The sequence below is a fragment of the Lissotriton helveticus genome, chromosome 3_1 (assembly GCF_964261635.1).
Source record: "Lissotriton helveticus chromosome 3_1, aLisHel1.1, whole genome shotgun sequence".
Classification (NCBI taxonomy): domain Eukaryota; kingdom Metazoa; phylum Chordata; class Amphibia; order Caudata; family Salamandridae; genus Lissotriton; species Lissotriton helveticus.
Genome location: NC_136061.1, coordinates 172,514,633 through 172,534,970, shown reverse-complemented (window position 1 = coordinate 172,534,970; position 20,338 = coordinate 172,514,633).

The following is a 20,338-nucleotide window of genomic DNA, read 5'->3' as shown; positions in this document are numbered from 1 at the left end:
CCAGAGAGCTACTCTGCTACGGGAATTTCCCCAGATGAAGCTCCTTATCGCTCTCTCTAGATTTCGGGACAAGAGTGGCGGTATGTACAGGGGCAGGTTAGTAAAGCAGTATAAGAGTCATGGTAACACTAACAATTTAATCAGTGCTACACGGCCTGTAGCCGTCAAAGGGAGCGTGCCCCAGAACAGCATCTGTGAGCGTATGGGCGTCACCGCTTTGCTTAAGTTAGTCAAATAAGTCATCCTGATGATGGAAGGCTCTGACTCCCAGGTATCGGAATGTGTCTGTCTGCCAGTTTACGCAGACAATATTGAGTACATATCCTGGGTTTGGACACCTTTTACCGAATAGATATTTGCATGACTTGGATGCGTTCACCATTAGCCCTGACAGGGCAGAGAATTCCCGTGGGGTGCGTGCCAACCACAACGGAACAGACTGTATGTCTCTAACATATATAAGGATATCATCAGCGTATAGTGAGATGGCATGTGCGCCTTCTCCCAGTGGGATTCCCCAATCTTCTCCTTGTTGGCGAATGGCTGCAGCCAGGGGCACGATAGTTAGGGAGAACAGCGGGGACAGTGGGCAGCCTTGTCTAGTCCCTCACTTTAGTCTGATTGGATCCGAGATATGAGGTCCTGTCTGTACCCTCATTGTTGGCTCGTTATATAACAGTTTGACCACGGTGAGAAACGCGTCCCCAATTCCATAGCACAGCAGCACATAGAACAAAAATCCCCATTGTAGAGTATCGAAGGCCTTCTCCAGGTCTATTACTAGACATCCAGAGCAGGGCCACCGATCTACTGAGTATTTTGCCACCCTGAAGAAACGCTGCAAATTGAACAAGGTATTGCGGGCCGGTACAAATCTGTTTTGGTCAGTGTGTATTAGAGATGGGACCAGGGGCGCAATCCGACCAACTAATAGTTTTGCAAATATTTTTTTGTCTGTATTTAGTAAGGAGAAATGGCGGTATGAGCCTAGGTCTTTTGGGTACCTGTCAGGTTGGGGAAGCAAGACTAAGCGAGCTTCATTTAATGATTTCAGGAGGGCGAGTTGCTCCAGGGCAGCATCATATAGGGCATGTAGGTGTGGGGTCAAGAATGCTTCATAGACTTTGTAATCTGTGGGTAGGCCATCGAGACCAGGGGTCTTCCCCGTTGGCAGGGCTGTTATAGCTGTTTAAATCTCGTCAGGGGTAATCGGGTCGTCCAACATTGCGGATTGCTCAAGTGTTATGATGTACTGAAAGAAGGGGTCTCAGTGTGAGAACAATAATTACACTTAATTACTTTAGAAAGAATTCATCAAAAAACAAAAAATGAAGCCACATTGTTTTAATTCACAATGGGGGGCAATATAGCAAATATACTGACACTTCGTTATAACATATAGTAGGTTGTACAGTGCCCAGAAGGGGGGGAGTGGTGATGTGAGGAAGGTGTAGTATGGGATTGTGACAATAAAATCAATACGGTATCAAAAAATACATTTGTGTTTCAATTTAAAGTACAAAGAAGAAACAACGGACGGGTAGTTCACTATAACAATATATACATATCATCCTCCAATATAGCAACCAATGTCAAATGTTTATATGGAGTTGACGTGAAGGGAGAAGTTGTCGACGTTTCGACCCTCAAAATATCGCAGGGTTAGTTGAGCCCTTGCAGCGGGGTCTTCATCAGGACAAGGGACTGGGCAGGCAACCTGATGAATATATGTGTAGAGGGATTATTTGATCAGTTTCAAAAAATGATGTCCATTATGTGTGACACAAATAATTGAAGTGGTAAGGCACACAGCAAAGGGCATACCGTTATAATTGTCGCTCTATCCTTGCACAGCTTGCGTCATCATGGATAAATGGATAGCTAGAGGGGTGGAGTACATGAAGGGAAACTTAATCAATGAAAATTAGGGATGGAGATCCAGAGAGAAGTTAGTAATTACATCAATTCAGACCAACATTTGATCTGGACAATTAAGGATTAATCCTGCGAATTGTCCCTACACTTACTGTGGTGAGGGTGAAAATAGAGCGGCGGAGGGAGGGGCCGGCCCTGGGGCGGCGGACCAGTCAATATCTGAAAAAATGATGACAATAATCCGACTTTAGAACTTTTTAATCGATCAATACTGTAAAAGGTTAAACACGTTAACCGTTTCGGACTTAAGGGAGGAGGGCAGGCTTACCAGCGTCGTCCAACTGGATCGGCGTTGGTTTGAGGGTGTGCGTGGTTCTAACAGCGTTGCATCTGTAGACCTGGAAATCAACGTTGTGCAAGACTGATTAGTATTCAACTGAAAATGTAACTGGGGCGATTGTCAGAAATCGGTAGAGATTGGAACAAAGGGACGCGGCTTACCAATTGCCGACTCGATCGGATGTCAATCTGCACTCGCGTCTAAAGTGACGAGGCGAACTTCCTGGTTGGATAAGTAACCATGGAAGCGGGGGCGTGAATGACTCCGTGGGAGTAGACATCGAAGACAGACCGGTTTCTAGGTGAAAAATACCGCGATGGAGGTGAAAAGGAGGTTGGCGGACTTCAAAAGACTACCAATAAATGTTGTTAGATTGCCTGTTCACATGCATAATATTTTTCTAAATATGAGGCAGTGGTGCAGTTGTTTGGGGGTAACCATGGAAACCACATAATAATAAACATAGAGGAAAGACTTGCGTAGAAATGACGTCTCATAGGCAAGAGTCCACTAGAGTGAATTACACACAGTTACGAGATAGCATTATTGATAAAAAACTTGGGCAACACTGTATACATCCAATTCGGGCGTACCTCTCACATGAGGGTAAAGGCCCGTGCGATTGCCACATAGTATTAAAGTACGTTAGTATGTGATGTCAACAGGATAGTACTAGCACTTGACAAACAATATTATTATAGACCAGGTAGGGGAATGGTCTGATAAAGTTAATTTAACATGCAAAATGATCACACTTATGAGGCATATCTCTTCTCACATGAGGGTATCGACCAATTAAAACATGTAGTAATGGGCACTGGGTAAAAGATGTACACTTTAAGGTGATATCGCTAACTGGGAGAAGGAGCTGTCATATTCGTTGAGACCATTCTGAATTGAATCAAAACGAAGCATCCATTTTATTTCGCGGATATTCAGAATATTAGAAATGTTACCACCTCGTGGTCCCAACACTGCCTTCTCTAGTATCACCCATCTTAGACTCTCAGGGGGATGAGTAGCAAGTTTGAAGTGGTCAACTAGAGGAGCCCCCGGCACCTGACATCTTATCCTGCTCATGTGCTGGAGAATACGCACCTTCGCCTTTTGTTGGGTTTGGCCGATGTATATTAGACCACATGGACACACAATCGCATAGATGACGTTAGACGTATTGCAATTACTGTGGAACTTAAGTTGGATTCTGTGTTGAAGGTGTGCGAATTCTTTGGTTTGAATGGTTGTGTCGCACGCCTTACATTTACCACACCTGAAGTGGCCAACAACAGGTGGAAGATTCCATACTGAAGTGATCGTAGGGTCTTCAGGGCCAGATTGAAAGGAACGCACCACATGGTCTTTCACACTCTTGGCTTTTTTGAATGCATGTAGGGGAGTACCCCTTTGGTTGATATCATCGGATATCAATTGCCAATGTTTGTTAATGATACGTTTGATTTGATTACTCTTGGTGGAATACGTAGTCACACATACTATCCTTGTTATCAGCTTCCTTGTCGTTTGGAATGAGTAGTTCTTCCCGGGGATAGAACCAAGCACGTTTCCTCGATTTCTTCACCAGTCCTTTCGGATAACCTCGTTCTTGAAGACGTTTGGCAAGATCCTGTGATTCCTGGAGGTAGTGTTCCTTGTTGGAACAATTCCTCCGGATGCGGAGAAACTGTCCGAAAGGTAAATTGTCGCGAAGGGCACGGGGATGGTGGCTGCTGTATTGTAGCAGGGAATTTCTCTCTGCTGGTTTGCGGTACAGAGTGGTCAATAAGATTCCAGAGTCTTCATAGATAGTGATGTCTAAAAAGTTAATCCTCTTATGGTCTGATTGATTTGTAAATTTTAAATGTGGTGATTGTTGATTCAACCACACAAAGAACGCTGATAGTTCGTCCATGTTGCCGTTCCAAATAAGAAGGATATCGTCTATGTATCGCATCCACAAATTTAGTTGGTCTTTAAATGGATTCAAGTTGTTAAGCACAGTGTCATTTTCAAATGCAGCCATATACAGAATCGCCACGTCCGGGGCGAATGGAGCACCCATCGCTACTCCAGAGGTCTGGAGGTAAAATTGATTTTTGAAAATGAAAAAGTTTTTGGTCATGGCTATGATGAGTAGAGCTACAATAAATTCAGTTGGAACCTGCACCGGGGCTGGTCGTTGATTCAGACATCTGGTTATCACTGCCAATGCTTCTTGTTGAGGGATGCAGGTGTAGAGGGATACCACATCGCATGTGGCCAATATTTGGTGCTGTGGATCAAACGGTCGATTCTCGATGCATGGTGTCTCGTAGGAGATCGTATGCATGGTGTCTCGTAGGTATGAGTGACAGGACTCAGCAAGGGGTTTGATGAAGAAATCGATATACTTTCCAAGCGGTTCCAGTATTGACCCACATCCGGAACGATGGGGCGTCCAGGTGGTTTGATCATGCTTTTGTGTATTTTGGGTATGGTATAAATAGTTGCAAGGCCTGGGTGTTTTTGGTTCAAATATGAGTACTCGTTTTCAGACAAAAAACCTTGGTCCAAGCCTGCTTGTGTCAGTTGTTGAATCTCGGTAGCGATTGCTTTTGAAGGGTCTGATCTTAGTAGTTGATAACTTGCCCCATCATTGAGTTGACGAAAGATTTCGGACTCATAATCATGCGAGTCCTGAATCACTATCGCGCCGCCTTTGTCTGCTGGCTTGATCACCACTTTTTTATTGCTGGCAAGTGACTGCAAAGCTGTCCTTTCCACCTTGCTGATGTTATACTTAGTAAAAGAATTATTACCCAATATTTGATCTACATCTCTCCAAACGACGGCCTCATACGCTAATATTTTAGATGACATGGCACCGGAGTGTGGTACAAAGGTAGAGGGCATGCGTAGTCCCGTGAGTGAGCGGTTCGACTGAATTGAAGATGCACGGAAAAAGTATTTCAAACGTATCTTGCGAAAGAACTTGCAGAGTTCAGTGCGTATCGTGAAATTGTCGGGTCGATTAGTCGGAACAAACGAAAGCCCTTTACTCAGAACTTTCATTTCATTTGTGTCCAAGTTGTGTTGGGATATATTGATTACGGGACTCAAGGTCTCTGGAGGGTTTACCATCGGTAGGTCTTGTTGCGGGTGGTTCTCTCCCCGTGCTGTTCTGATTGAAAGTGAACTTGCTTGGGTGCTTGACCTTTCCTCCATCCCAGTTGTTCGAATTCTGTCCAGGGCCGCGTTGTTGACCCCTGCCCCAGTTGGTGCCCCTGCCACGAGGTGGGCGCCATGGAGCTTGGCGTTGTCCTAAAAAAGGATTGTGCTGGTGTTGTTGGTAACCGTAATCCTGATAGTTCTGGTAGTTACTGGGACCCGCCTGATCCTGTTCTCCCTCTGAACTGTATGACGAGTCAGAGAAGGTCTGGTAATTGTGTCTTGCTCTGTAGGATTAACAAGAAGGGGACTCAGTTGTTCCTAGGAGAAAAGTAATAGTAATACGGTCAAGAAGGGAGGAAAATTGATGAGGGGGTAGTGCTCAGTGGAGTGCTCCCCTGGGCATCCCATTAGTTGGAATGAATGGCCTCACACACTCTTGCGAGTGTCATGCTTCATCATCGGCCGTTGCTCCTCGTTGGGCAGGCGGTGCAATGTCCAACGGGCTCACCTCTAGGAGGGGCTCTTTATCGGATATCTTTTTTCCAACAGCCTGTGGGTGAAGTGCAAGTGAGGGGCCAGGTAAGAAGTGAATAGTGTAGGTGGGTGTGTTAAAATATAGCAAGGGATACCGGAGAGCAATTTATTCTGGTGGTTCCCCTACTATAGATAAAACCAGTGGGTGGCCTATGATCGCCAGAGATTAGGTTCTGTATCACGATCTAGGACTACACAGCGTTACGTGAGGTCAACATGTTTCTCGCTTCTGCGATTATGCTGCGATTCTTCAGGACCTTATATAATTTTACATCTATCACAAAGGAAAGACCTAAAAGTGTCAACCTATAAACATCAATTATTAACTGTTGTACTACCTGGGTGTAACCGCTCTTGCCTATAGGGATCCCGGTAGTGATGGGTAGGCGAAAGAGCACTGACCGAGGCTCTGAGAACCATTAAACCCCTATTGGCTCTCTCCCTTGAAGTCACACCTACCGGGTACTGTTGACACCTGTACTCCTTGACCTATAGGCAAGAGCGGTTACACCCAGGTAGTACAACAGTTAATAATTGATGTTTATAGGTTGACACTTTTAGGTCTTTCCTTTGTGATAGATGTAAAATGAAACATGTTGACCTCACGTAACGCTGTGTAGTCCTAGATCGTGATACAGAACCTAATCTCTGGCGATCATAGGCCACCCACTGGTTTTATCTATAGTAGGGGAACCACCAGAATAAATTGCTCTCCGGTATCCCTTGCTATATTTTAACACACCCACCTACACTATTCACTTCTTACCTGGCCCCTCACTTGCACTTCACCCACAGGCTGTTGGAAAAAAGATCTCCGATAAAGAGCCCCTCCTAGAGGTGAGCCCGTTGGACATTGCACCGCCTGCCCAACGAGGAGCAACGGCCGATGATGAAGCATGACACTCGCAAGAGTGTGCGAGGCCATTCATTCCAACTAATGGGATGCCCAGGGGAGCACTCCACTGAGCACTACCCCCTCATCAATTTTCCTCCCTTCTTGACCGTATTACTATTACTTTTCTCCTAGGAACAACTGAGTCCCCTTCTTGTTAATCATTGCTACTTGGGGCTCTGACTCAGGTTGGACCTTCCATTCTAATTTCTTGGAATGGTAAATTGAGCCTCAGGATCAACTCTTGATCTAAATTCTCTACCCCTTCTTTGTTACATTGCTCTGTAGGATCCCCGTCCTCTGTTTGTGAACCGACCTTGTGTGTCCTGGCGGAAGTAGTCTTCGTTTAGATAGGGATACGACATCTCTTGCCAACTTCTCCAATTTACGATTCTGTGTTGTTACATCAAAGTCTTTGAGGGATGCCTCAAGGTTAGTTAAGGTTTCTTTGGCACTTGCAAAGTTAGCATCCGCTGCAATTTCTGCTTTTAGAGTTTTTATTTCTGCAGTGATCAACTGAACTTGTTCAACAGCCGTTTCCACGCCAAGGACCATCCAATGACGGGAGCAATTATTGGCAACGTGGCTAAAGCCCTCCTTAAACTTTGGTACTTCTACGAATATTGCTGGTTCTATTTTAATTTGTAACCCAACAGGAATGATATTTTCTTTTAAATATCTTGTCAGAAGATGACCATGCCAACGTGTCCGGACCAGCTTTCTCTCCAACCTCTCAAGACGTGAAATCTTGTCTTTCAATGTAAAGTCTATAGTTGGAACATCTGTAGAAAAGAAAAGATTATCCGGATTTTCCAGAAGTCTTTCTATATAGTCCTCCGAATATGAAAGGAGTTCTCTCTCCACCATAGTGTGCTGAAAAATAAATTATGACGAAGAAAAGTACCTCGCAGACCAGCGTCTGCTCGAAGTGGAATATATATGGGGGGTAGACCCAGAATAGTCACTGAGACCTGGGTAATCAAAGTACTGAAAGAAGGGGTCTCAGTGTGAGAACAATAATTACACTTAATTACTTTAGAAAGAATTCATCAAAAAACAAAAAATTAAGCCACATTGTTTTAATTCACAATGGGGGGCAATATAGCAAATATACTGACACTTCGTTATAACATATAGTAGGTTGTACAGTGCCCAGAAGGGGGGAGTGGTGATGTGAGGAAGGTGTAGTATGGGATTGTGACAATAAAATCAATACGGTATCAAAAAATACATTCGTGTTTTAATTTAAAGTACAAAGAAGAAACAAAGGACTGGTAGTTCACTATAACAATATATACATATCATCCTCCAATATAGCAACCAATGTCAAATGTTTATATGGAGTTGACGTGAAGGGAGAAGTTGTCGACGTTTCGACCCTCAAAATATCGCAGGGTTAGTTGAGCCCTTGCAGCGGGGTCTTCATCAGGACAAGGGACTGGGCAGGCAACCTGATGAATATATGTGTAGAGGGATTATTTGATCAGTTTCAAAAAATGATGTCCATTATGTGTGACACAAATAATTGAAGTGGTAAGGCACACAGCAAAGGGCATACCGTTATAATTGTCGCTCTATCCTTGCACAGCTTGCGTCATCATGGATAAATGGATAGCTAGAGGGGTGGAGTACATGAAGGGAAACTTAATCAATGAAAATTAGGGATGGAGATCCAGAGAGAAGTTAGTAATTACATCAATTCAGACCAACATTTGATCTGGACAATTAAGGATTAATCCTGCGAATTGTCCCTACACTTACTGTGGTGAGGGTGAAAATAGAGGGGCGGAGGGAGGGGCCGGCCCTGTGGCGGCGGACCAGTCAATATCTGAAAAAATGATGACAATAATCCGACTTTAGAACTTTTTAATCGATCAATACTGTAAAAGGTTAAACACGTTAACCGTTTCGGACTTAAGGGAGGAGGGCAGGCTTACCAGCGTCGTCCAACTGGATCGGCGTTGGTTTGAGGGTGTGCGTGGTTCTAACAGCGTTGCATCTGTAGACCTGGAAATCAACGTCGTGCAAGACTGATTAGTATTCAACTGAAAATGTAACTGCGGCGATTGTCAGAAATCGGTAGAGATTGGAACAAAGGGACGCGGCTTACCAATTGCCGACTCGATCGGATGTCAATCTGCACTCGCGTCTAAAGTGACGAGGCGAACTTCCTGGTTGGATAAGTAACCATGGAAGCGGGGGCGTGAATGACTCCGTGGGAGTAGACATCGAAGACAGACCGGTTTCTAGGTGAAAAATACCGCGATGGAGGTGAAAAGGAGGTTGGCGGACTTCAAAAGACTACCAATAAATGTTGTTAGATTGCCTGTTCACATGCATAATATTTTTCTAAATATGAGGCAGTGGTGCAGTTGTTTGGGGGTAACCATGGAAACCACATAATAATAAACATAGAGGAAAGACTTGCGTAAAAATGACGTCTCATAGGCAAGAGTCCACTAGAGTGAATTACACACAGTTACGAGATAGCATTATTGATAAAAAACTCGGGCAACACTGTATACATCCAATTCGGGCGTACCTCTCACATGAGGGTAAAGGCCCGTGCGATTGCCACATAGTATTAAAGTACGTTAGTATGTGATGTCAACAGGATAGTACTAGCACTTGACAAACAATATTATTATAGACCAGGTAGGGGAATGGTCTGATAAAGTTAATTTAACATGCAAAATGATCACACTTATGAGGCATATCTCTTCTCACATGAGGGTATCGACCAATTAAAACATGTAGTAATGGGCACTGGGTAAAAGATGTACACTTTAAGGTGATATCGCTAACTGGGAGAAGGAGCTGTCATATTCGTTGAGACCATTCTGAATTGAATCAAAACGAAGCATCCATTTTATTTCGCGGATATTCAGAATATTAGAAATGTTACCACCTCGTGGTCCCAACACTGCCTTCTCTAGTATCACCCATCTTAGACTCTCAGGGGGATGAGTAGCAAGTTTGAAGTGGTCAACTAGAGGAGCCCCCGGCACCTGACATCTTATCCTGCTCATGTGCTGGAGAATACGCACCTTCGCCTTTTGTTGGGTTTGGCCGATGTATATTAGACCACATGGACACACAATTGCATAGATGACGTTAGACGTATTGCAATTACTGTGGAACTTAAGTTGGATTCTGTGTTGAAGGTGTGCGAATTCTTTGGTTTGAATGGTTGTGTCGCACGCCTTACATTTACCACACCTGAAGTGGCCAACAACAGGTGGAAGATTCCATACTGAAGTGATCGTAGGGTCTTCAGGGCCAGATTGAAAGGAACGCACCACATGGTCTTTCACACTCTTGGCTTTTTTGAATGCATGTAGGGGAGTACCCCTTTGGTTGATATCATCGGATATCAATTGCCAATGTTTGTTAATGATACGTTTGATTTGATTACTCTTGGTGGAATACGTAGTCACACATACTATCATACCACAGTAAGTGTAGGGACAATTCGCAGGATTAATCCTTAATTGTCCAGATCAAATGTTGGTCTGAATTGATGTAATTACTAACTTCTCTCTGGATCTCCATCCCTAATTTTCATTGATTAAGTTTCCCTTCATGTACTCCACCACTCTAGCTATCCATTTATCCATGATGACGCAAGCTGTGCAAGGATAGAGCGACAATTATAACGGTATGCCCTTTGCTGTGTGCCTTACCACTTCAATTATTTGTGTCACACATAATGGACATCATTTTTGGAAACTGATCAAATAATCCCTCTACACATATATTCATCAGGTTGCCTGCCCAGTCCCTTGTCCTGATGAAGACCCCGCTGCAAGGGCTCAACTAACCCTGCGATATTTTGAGGGTCGAAACGTCGACAACTTCTCCCTTCACGTCAACTCCATATAAACATTTGACATTGGTTGCTATATTGGAGGATGATATGTATATATTGTTATAGTGAACTACCAGTCCTTTGTTTCTTCTTTGTACTTTAAATTGAAACACGAATGTATTTTTTGATACAGTATTGATTTTATTGTCACAATCCCATACTACACCTTCCTCACATCACCACTCCCCCCCTTCTGGACACTGTACAACCTACTATATGTTATAACGAAGTGTCAGTATATTTGCTATATTTCCCCCCATTGTGAATTAAAACAATGTGGCTTCATTTTTTGTTTTTTGATGAATTCTTTCTAAAGTAATTAAGTGTAATTATTGTTCTCACACTGAGACCCCTTCTTTCAGTACTTTGATTACCCAGGTCTCAGTGACTATTCTGGGTCTACCCCCCATATATATTCCAAGTGTTATGATGGGCAGGTTTACAGGTTCCAGAAAGGCGCCCACACGTATCTGTCATGATGGGTGGAAAATTCGTAAAGTGCGGCATAGTGCCTTGTAATTTCTCTGTGTATTTCGTGTTGTGTATACACTGTGTGACCTGTTGTGCGTATTGCATGTATGGGGTGTCTTGGTTATTCCTGGCAGAGCAGCCATGCCAGCAGTCTTCCCAGCCTATCTGAAGTTAAGTGTGTGTGTGCTGAGTGTGCAGTGTAGTTCAGGCACCTCAGTCGTTCCAGCAGTTCCATATGCTCCCCACGCTTCGCGTCTAGCCTCTGCTTGCTGTCTGCATTTGATGCCTCCTCTGTTTCATATCGTAAAAGCTTGTGCTCCACCTGTCCCACATCTTAATTATTTGTGTCTGTTACACATAAGACCCATACTATCCCCTCTAATGTTTACCTTTTAATGCTTCCCATTCAAGAAGTGTGTTACGAATGGAGCCAGCATTAACACCTAAGTATTCCGCTGTGGCTATTCCCAAGGAGGTCTGAGATGCCTGGTCCTCCAGTGCTGCAGGCTGAAGACGCAAGGGGGACTAGTGAGGGACTTATATCCCAGCTAAGTTGCATATATTGGGGGTTATGGTCGGAGTGCGTGCGCCCCAGTTAGTCAGTCTGTTTAACAATGGGAAGTAGTGATGGTGAGACTACTATGTGGACTAGCCTGACATGCAGATCGTGCATGCGACTGTAGAACGAGTACATGCGTGCGGTAGGGTTACGAGCTAGCCCCACATCTGTGGGTAAGCCAGGTACTCAGCGCATAAGCATTCAATGAAGCAGCCGCGCATGTCTGAGGTGAAAATGAGCAGTCTAGTGAGGTGTCCAGCACAGAGTTGAAGTCTCCACCCAATAGCCAGGGGATCCCAGTCGAAGAGGCCAGGGTGCTTGCGAGATGATAGAGGAATGTTGTCTGTTCAGTGTTTGATGCATATACGGATCCTGGCAGAATAGCTTGGCCATTTAACCGGCCTTGTACAAAAACATATCTACCTCCCTCATCTACTTTTACCTCTTCCATTTCGAAGGAGATTCCTGCCTTGATACATATAACCGCCCCCACGCCAGAGAGGAGTAGTTGGTGCTAAGCACCTGGCCTCGCCATCCTAAAACAGCGAATACCAGCACTAAAAACACACCTGCTACACACCCGCACAATACTGATCACTCTTCTACAAAACAAAGTCCCACTATCACCAAAGGCCACTCTCTACACTGTCTACTAATAAATGCTCGATCCCTCTGTAAAAACAAGCATCACATCTACGACCTTCTCACTGATGCACAACCAGACAAACTATTCATAACCAAATCATGGTTGGGAGAGGATATTGCTCCAGTCCTGCATGAAGCCATTCCTCTAGGCTATCAAATAATCACCCAAAATCGTATTGCCAAAATAGGAGGTGGTCTAGCTGTTGTATTCAGGCAAACAATACATATCACTTAAGTTGACAACATCTCCATAAAGAATTGTAAGGCTCTTCTAACAAGATGCAATCCTACACAGTCTTCCACTTGTAACTTCCTGCTCCTTTACAGACCTCCACCTAGCAAGGCTACATTCCCAGACGCACTTCTACACACAGTTTCAAACCTGATAACAATACACTCCAACCTATGCGTTCTGGGTGACCTCAACATTTGGTTTGATAAAACCAATATGACCCATCCAAAAACAATAATCACCGGCCTAGACGTATTGAACCTGCATCAGATTGTCCACAATCTGACACACACCGCTGGACATATCCTAGATGTCATTTTTGCTAATACTGCACTAGTTACCTTTCAAACTATAACTCCAGTCACATGGTCAGACCACCACTTGCTTGCCTTCCAACATAAAACACTAAGCGACTCACCTAAAACTACCTTACATCCATCCACCTATCGGCTGTGGAACAAACTCAATTTGGAAACACAACTAACATCCAGTATAAATCTGGAAACCATAAATTCTGTTCAGAATCTATATGAGTGGCTACAGGATGCTTTTGACATCCTGATACCACTCAAAACCACACAACAGAACAAAAGAAAAAAGCGCCTTGGAGAAACATAGAAATAAAAGACATAAAACAACAAATTAGAAAGCTGCAACGTACCTGGCTCAAAACAAACGCCAATCAAGACAAACTTCACCTACAAAAAATTAACAGATTATATAAGGCGGCTATCAAAAAAGCTAAGAAAAGGTACTATTCAGACAGAATTAAAAACGCTAAATGTGCAAATAAAGAATTCTATAAAATACTCAATGAATTTCGAAAACCAAATTGCCTAGAAGGAACTCATCCTGTTACTCAAGATTTCACAGACAAACTGGCAAATCATTACACAGACAAAGCAGACACGTTGGACTTGTACTTAAAACAGAAACAAAGCACCAGCACTAACCCTTGTACAAAATAACTATCCAAGAATGCTCTAATCAAGCCTCTCCGTTTCTTCCAACACATCTCACACGATGAATTTATGGACCTGGTCAAAGCAAGCAGGCCTACCGGCAGCCCTTCTGACCCCTGTCCGCTGCAAACTTTCAAGACAATTCTTTTAACAACCTCTGCTGCCATTCCAGTAAGAAGAATCATCAATGATTCTTTAACTACTGGAATATTTCCAGAAGAACTCAAAAAGTCATACATACACCCTTTACTGAAGAAAAAAAACTTGGACCCGCTGAACCCTGACAACTACAGACCCATTACAAATGGACATTTCCTGGCCAAACTGATGGAAAGAGCAGCATTCGCCCAGATGTCACAATTCATTGAAGAGAATGACATACTTTCAGATTTCCAAATGGGATTCCGTCCGGGAAGAGGCACTGAATCTGCCCTCCTTGCCATCTGGGAAGACCTAAAGAATACAGTTGACATTAACGGGGTTGCTGCGCGACTCCTCTTGGACCTCTCAGCTGCCTTTGACACGGTTGACCATGACACTCTGAAACAAAGACTTTATGAAGCCAGCATAGAGGGAACTGCTCTAGACTTGATCACGTCCTACCTTCGAAACAGAACTAATGTTATCTATACCCCACCATTCTCATCCAAACCATACTCCACAAAAGCAGGGGTCTCTCAAGGTTCTATCATCTCGCCCATGCTTTTCAACATCTACATGAAGTCGTTACCAGTACTGATCAATAAATTTCACCTCGCGTGCTACAACTATGTAGATGACACGCAAATACTCCTTCAACTGGAATGCCCCAAAGACATTGGAAGATCACCATTTTTCAGCTGTCTTAGAGCCGTGGATCAGTGGATGACTTGAAGCCATCTCAAATTGAATGCTTCAAAAACTGAAATAGTCACGTGTGGCGTTTGGAAAAATTACAATCCGCTTGCCGCATGGCCTGATGAACTGGAATCACTGCATAAAGTATAGAAGTAAGTAAGAAACCTCAGAATGACCATGGACTCCAAGCTGTCGATGAATGCCCAAGTGGATAAACTAGCAAGATCAAGCTTTGCTGCTATAAAAACGCTGCGACGAATTTTCCCTCATTTGGGATTTCCACACAAGGTCCAAGCTACCATCTCTTTTGTTCTATCCAAACTCGATTACGCCAATAGCCTCCACCACGGATCACCTTTAACAACCATGAAAAGACTACAATGGATTCAGAACTCGGCTGCCAGACTAATCTGAAAGAAACACATTAGTTAGATTCCTTACCTTAGAATAACCCCCAGGCGTCAGACTGGATCCGGAAAATTTTGCGTAGCAGTAACCTTGCGCGTCGGTAGGCATCTTCTGCGGCTCCGCGTCCGTCGTCGGTGTGGTTGGTGCCGGGATGACGTCGTCGGAGTACTTAGACGCCGCCCTCGCGCGCAGACGTTAGTTCTTCTTTTTTCCGTGCCATCTAAGCGCAGGTCCGGAGAAAGCAGTACCTTAGTCATTTTTTGACTAAAACTTTTTGATCTTTTTGATCTCTTCTTGAGTCTTCATGACTCTCGGTGCCAGTAGGGAATGCCCGGGTTCAAGCCCTGTATAGACTGCAACCTGCTGATGTCGGTTACCGATCCCCACCGCCGGTGCCTGTATTGCCGGTTACCGATCCCCACCGCCAGTGCCTGTATTGCCTTGGGGCCGACCACGACGACCGGTCGTGCCCACACCGCTCAAGGTCCCGGTCTAGGAGGGGGTCGAGGGACTGGTCGCGGGGCCACAGTCATCAAAGCTCGACGAGTCAACACCATTCGTCGGGCTCCAATTCCTCAGGTAAGAGGCACAAGAAGTTGAAGAGACGCCATCGCTCTTCTGACTCCCCCCGACGCTCGTGCGACGCGGCCGGGGGTTTAGGCGACAACGCCTCCGTGGCTCTGCCGAAGCCCCAGGCGCCGCTGCCAGCTCCATACCCGCCGGTCCCTGAGCTGAACGCGACGCTGGAGGAGATCGAGTCCTTCCTCATGGCCATGAGGTCCCTCTCTTCTCCGTCAGGTCCCACGGTGCCTACGGGCCCTGCGGCCCCGACTGGGAGTCCAAGCGGGCCGGGTGCTCCAGCCTCGGCGCCGTGGGTGCATCGGCCCCGGCGCTGTCGGCGACTTCGGTCCCGACGCCGCAGGCTCCCGCTGGATCCGGTTCCGGATCCGGGTCGCCGCTGGTCGACCTCACGACCCCGCCGGTGTCAACCCCCAGGGTGTCGCCCCCGGCGCCGTTCCCGCATGACGTTGTCCCTGATCCCTCTCTTGGTCCGGATCCCGTGTTGGACTGGTGTCGACCGATGCCGCATTCGACGCCGGCTGAAGAGCCTCTCTTCTTTGATCCGGCTCCATCCTTTGACCCTGAGTTTCAGGAGATGGAGGACGAAGGGGATTGGGAGGGGTCTGAGGACCCTCGGACAGGTGAGTGTCAGTCCTTCCAGGACTGGACAGAGCAGCTGGGGGAGTCCAGTGGTCTTGATACCTCCCCTGACACTGGCTTTGTCTCCCCTCCTACCGTGGCTACAGAGGAGGGGGCTGCTTATAGTGTGGTGCTGACGCGGGCAGCCAAGGCCTTGGCGCTTACGCTCCCCGTCACTGCTGTGAGGTCTGACATCCTCACTGAGGTCCTTAAACCGCAGACTGGCGCTCCGGAGCCTTTACTGCCGTTTAATGAGGCTCTCGTGGACGTACTTTTGGGCACCTGGTCCAGGCCCGCTACAGGCCCCCCTGTAGATAGGAACGTCGCCACTGCCCAGCTCCGGGCGACCCTAGCTTCCTACCCACCCATCCCACCCCCGAGAGCCTGGTTATCCAGGCCTCTACTTCCCAATCCGCATTCTCGACTGCACCCCCAGATCGGCAATCCAAAAGGTATGAACAGTTTGGTAAGAAACTGTTTTCATCCCTCAGCTGTGAGTTGCGGTCAGTAAACACTGCTTGCCTTTTGGGCCGTTATACCCACTCTCTGTGGGATACGGTTGCGGCCGTCCTGCCAGAGTGTCCGGAGGGGGCCCGGGAAAAACTCGCTCAAGCCCTCGCGGAGGGACGGGACGCACTCGGTATTCTATACGATGTGGGCTGGATACCACAGACTTGCTGGGCAGGGCGATGTCAACGACGGTGGAGGTTCACCGCCACGCCTGGCTGAGGTCCGCCAACTTTTCACCCTCATGGACATGCTGTTTGATGGCAGCCACCTCTTCGGTGGCAAGGCAGATCATGCGATTGAACGTTTCAAGGACTCCAGGGCTACGGCCAAGTCCTTGGGCCTCTCAGGGCAGCATCAGCAGCAGTCTGTCTTTCGCTCCTTTTGTGGGCAAGGAAGGGGCGTCCCTTCACGTCCTGCCAGCCACGGGCCGCAATCTAACATCCAGGACATGGTAACCGCCGTGGCGGTGCCAGGGGACAACGGCGCGGCCAGCCCACATCCACTCCCGCAGCATCCGCCTCAAAGCCCCCCTAGTCTGAGCTTTCAGACCCATTTAACGCCAGTGGGGGGCAGGGTCCACCATCACCTCCTTCACTGGCATACCATCACTACGGACAGGTGGGTGCTGCAAATCGTCCGAAGGGGCTACTCCCTCCCCTTCGAGGCGACCCCTCCAGCCATGCCACCACAGTACCACCGCGTGTTGTGGGATCACTTGCAACTTCTGCAAGAGGAAGTGTCGGCCCTCTTGGGGGGGGCCATCGGGCGCGTTCCTGGGCCAGAAGTAGGGTGTGGTGGCTATTCCCACTACTTTTTGGTTCCCAAGAAGGGCAAATGGGGCCTATGCCCTATCTTGGACCTACAGAACGTCAACGGCTTCCTCCGGAAGGAGAAGTTCAAGATGTTGGCTCAGGTCTTAGCTGCCCTGGACCCCGGAGACTGGATGGTAGCGTTGGACTTTAAGGACGCGTATTTCCACATCCCCGTCCTGCCGGCCCACCGGCGTTAACCTGCGGTTCATGGTAGGCCACGAGCACTTCCAGTTCACCGTGCTCCCCTTTGGCCTTATCAGCGCCCCACGGGTGTTCACAAAAGTGATGGCGGTGGTCACAGCTCATCTGCACAGGTTAGGGGTGTCAGTCTTCCCCTACCTCGACGACTGGTTTTTGAAGGCGGGCTCGCCCCAGACAGTCTTCAGCCACTTTCAGACTACGGCCGACCTCCTGCACTTGCTGGGGTTTTCCATCAATGTGCCGAAGTCACACCTGTGTCCCTCTCAAAGGCTCCTCTTCATCGGAGCAGATCTGGATTCTACGCAGTTTCCGGTTTATCCTCCCGAACAGCGGGTTCGGGATATTCAGGCTCTGATTCCGATCTTTCAGCCTTTATCCCGGGTCTCGGTCAGGTTGATGCTGCAGTTTCTGGGGCTGATGGTCTCCTGCATCCTTCTGGTGCATACCGCCAGGTAGCGGATGCGGGCTGTGCAGTGGGACCTGAAGTTTCAGTAGGCCCAGCATCAGGGCAACCTGTCCGACCATGTCCGGATCATGGAGGGCACTGCGAGACAGTTGCAATGGTGGCTCACGGACCGCGATTGGGTCAGCGGCAGATCCCTCTTCCTTCCCCAACCGGAGCATGTTGTTGTGACGGATGCGTCCCTCCTGGGCTGGGGGGGCCACATGGGAGAGGCGGAGATCAGAGGCCTCTGGTCCCCGGCGGAGTCCCGGCTCCACATCAACCTTCTGGAGCTGCGGGCAATCCGGCTTGCACTGAAGGCATTCCTTCCCTCAGTCCGGGGGAGTGTAGTGCAGGTGTTCACGGACAACACCACCGCCATGTGGTACTCCAACAAACAGGGCGGGTGGGGTCATGGACCCTATGCCAGGAGGCTCTGCGCCTCTGGCAATGGCTGGAACATCAGGGAGTGACCCTGGTGGTTCAGCACCTGGCAGGTTCCCTGAACGCCAGGGCGGACAAACTCAGCCGTCGGTGCATGATGGATCACGAATGGCGTCTGAACTCGGATGTGGCGCAAAGCCTCTTTCAGCAATGGGGAGAGCCTTGGTTAGATCTATTTGCCAAAGAAGAGAACGCACAATGTCATCAGTTCTGCGCGTTGGAATTTCCAAGGCGGCACTCGCTCAGAGATGCTTTTCGTCGCGAGTGGAGTTACGGTCTGTTTTAAGCCTTTCTGCCCATACCACTTCTGCCCAGAAGGATGAAGAAGATCAGGCGCGACCGGGCCCAAGTCATCCTTGTGGCTCCGGACTGAACACGAAGATACTGGTATCCCGAGCTACTCAGCATGTCAGTCAATCCCCAATTCGTCTGCCTCTTCAGGAGGACCTTCTGTTGCAGCAGCAGGGGATGGTCCTCCACCCGAACCTGTCCAGTCTCCACTTCCATGCGTGGAGATTGAGCGGCGACAGTTGAGGCCATTTGACTTGCCTCCTGAAGACTGCGATGTCATTCTGGCAGCCAGGCGTCCCTCCACAAAATCGGTATACGCCTGCAGGTGGAACAAATTTGTGGCATGGTGCACAGCAAAGGCTGTGGATCCCCTCTCTGCCCCTCTTTCTGAGGTTCTCCTCTTCCTTCTTTCTCTTGCCCAGTGTGGGCTCTGCTCTGGGCACTATTAGGGCTACCGCTCTGCCATTTCCGCCTTCTTAAGGCTACCTGATCAGCCCTCTTTGTTCAAGACCCCCGTTGTAAATAGGTTCTTGAAGGGCATCACTCATCTGTTTCCTCCTGTTCCTTTCGTGATGCCGCAGTGGGACTTGAACCTTGTTCTAACTTATCTGATGTGCGCTCCTTTTGAGCCACTTCATTACTGTCCTTTTCGTCTTCTTACGCTTAAGACTGCATTCCTGGTTGCCATCGCCTCTGCCAGGAGAGTGAGTGAGCTCCAGGCCCTTTCTTCACAACCTCCCTTCCTTTCTGTCCATCCGGACAAAGTTGTGTTGCGGACGCGACCCTCTTTCCTGCCCAAGGTAGTCACAGCCTTCCACATCGGGCAGTCCATCACCTTGCCCACCTTCTTTCCGCCTCCGCATCCCTCGAAAGAGGAAGAGAGGCTCCACCGTTTGGACCCAAAACGTGCGCTCTCATTCTATCTGGATCGCACACGCCAGTTCCGGGTGGATGACCAACTCTTTGTTGGTTACGTGGGCGCTAAGAAGGGACGGGTGGTGCACAAACGAACCATCGCTCGGTGGGTCGTCTTGTGCATCAAGATTTGCTACTCTTTGACGAGGAAGGAGCCTCCTGTTGGGCTGCGGGCCCATTTCACTCGGGCCACGGCGGCTACTACTGCCCTGGGCCGGGGAGTCCCCTTGCAGGACATCTGTCAGGCAGATACGTGGGCCTCGCTGCACACGTTCGCAAGACACTACTGCCTGGACAGCCAAGTCTGGAGAGATGGCTTCTTTGGCCGTTCCGTTCTCCGGGACGTTCTGGTGTGATCTTGGTTCGCAGACCCACCACCGGGGTTGGTATTGCTGGGGTATCTATTCTAAGGTAAGGAATGTAACTAACGTGTTTCTTTCAGATGAACAAGTTACTTACCTTTGGTAATGATATATCCGTAAGAAACATTAGTTAGTTAGATTCCTTACCCCCCCACCCATCCTCCCCGTTCTGCAAACCGATATCCAGGGTTACGGTCATCCCTTTCAGGGCCCTAGTTTCATGGCACCAGTGTCGGTTTTTATCATGGCTCTGCATTTCTGGCGCGGAAGAGCTGTGTATAAGAACTGACGTCAGCGCGCGAGGGCGGCGTCTAAGTACTCCGACGACGTCATCCTGGCACCAACGACCCCAACGACGGACGCGGAGCTGCAGACGATGCCTACCGACGCG